The 1,490-nt window shown below is 44.0% G+C and overlaps 1 non-coding gene across 1 annotated transcript; it reads right to left on the minus strand.

Annotated features, from left to right (window-relative positions):
* Positions 1–1,192: 1,192 nt before the first annotated feature.
* Positions 1,193–1,274, minus strand: trnas-cga (transfer RNA serine (anticodon CGA)). The gene has a single exon. It is a non-coding gene; the product is annotated as a tRNA-Ser (tRNA).
* Between the last annotated feature and the right edge of the window lie 216 nt (positions 1,275–1,490).

A 1,490-nucleotide genomic window follows, 5' to 3' on the forward strand; every position in this document is an offset into this window, starting at 1 on the left:
TGTAAGAAGAGCAGGGGATGGTGAGGTTTTCCCCGGTGTCCTGTCGCCAATATTTACCCTCAAATCACCATCACTAAAACAGGTTATCCTCGATTATCACTTTGTGGGAGCTTGCTGTGCACAAATTGGCTGCTGCTCTTTTTCCTACATTACAACAGTGACTACAACTACATTGCCTGTAAAGCGCTTTGAGACGTCCTCAGGTGAAAGGCGCTGTAGAAATCAGAGTCTTTCTTTTACAGCCTTCGAAGTCACAGAATCACAGAAACCCCACAGTGCAGATAGAGGCCATTTCGGCCCATCGAGCCTGCACCGACACATATCCCACCCGATCCCCGTAACCCCTACACCAACACATATCCCACCCTATCCCCGTAACCCCACGTATTTAATTCCCCTAACACTAAGGGTCAATTTATCATAGCCAATCAACCTAACCCGCACATCTTAGGACTGTGGGAGGAAATCGGAGCACTGACAACTGAAAAAAACCAAAAATCAACATAAATTGAATTTAACAGTAAAAAGAGTTCAAACAGGTCGGTTAGCTCAGTAGGTTAGAGCGTAGTGCTAATAATGCCAAGGTCGTGGGTTCGATCCCCATAAGGGCCATTTACTTTTTGATGGTGTGGGTCGGTTCTTAATTTTGCTATTTGCTGAAAAGATTGGAGCTGTAATACTTTGAAGCAAAGCGACAAAACCTTAGTTCTGCAGAGAGCTCAAGGAACTGGAAGGTTGACCCTGTGTCTATCTGTCCACAGATGGCGCTGATCTACAAATTACTCCTACTGGTCGCGTGGCCTAATGGATAAAACGTCAGGCTTTGATATTAATTTCTGTGGTTATCAGGATATTGGAGGTTCGAGTCCTGCCACGGTCTTTTTACACACTTTTTAATTCGTGTTCAGTTTTACAAAACCAAACCGTGTTCCCACTTAGCAGCTGAAGGTGATTCCATACCAAACACTGCAGGGCTCTTTATAATTAGTATTTTTGCTGCTGCTTTGTGTGTGTATTGCTCACTAGTTCCCAACAAATCCACAATATCTAATTGATGCCGATAAATTATTAGCGTTTCAATTGGAACTTTGGGTTAATCAGTGTAATAAAGTGCAGTGGAGGGTATTCTGATCAATTTCGGGTCCAGTGATCGCCACAGGGAGCCGATGAAATAAAAAAATTGCATCAAAGTAGCTGCGAGCAAGGTTCGAACCTGCGCGGGGAAACCCCATTGGATTTCGAGTCCAACGCCTTAACCACTCGGCCATCGCAGCTGCACTTAAACAGTGAGAGAATGCTTCCTACTGTGAGTGAGTCAGGAGCTAGCTCAGAGAAGACAGGTCATAAATACTCACCGATAAATCCAGCAGGGAATTCAGGATTAACTTCTTTGGCCAAAGAGCGCTAAGAATGCAGTAGTTGAGGTAAATACTACTAGATGCATTTAAGAGGAAGGGAGAAAGGAATAGAAGGATATGCTGATAGGATTT

Source organism: Somniosus microcephalus, unplaced genomic scaffold (genome assembly GCF_052327205.1).
Source record: "Somniosus microcephalus isolate GS21.2 unplaced genomic scaffold, FLI_Smic_1.0 unresolved_chr8, whole genome shotgun sequence".
NCBI lineage: Eukaryota > Metazoa > Chordata > Chondrichthyes > Squaliformes > Somniosidae > Somniosus > Somniosus microcephalus.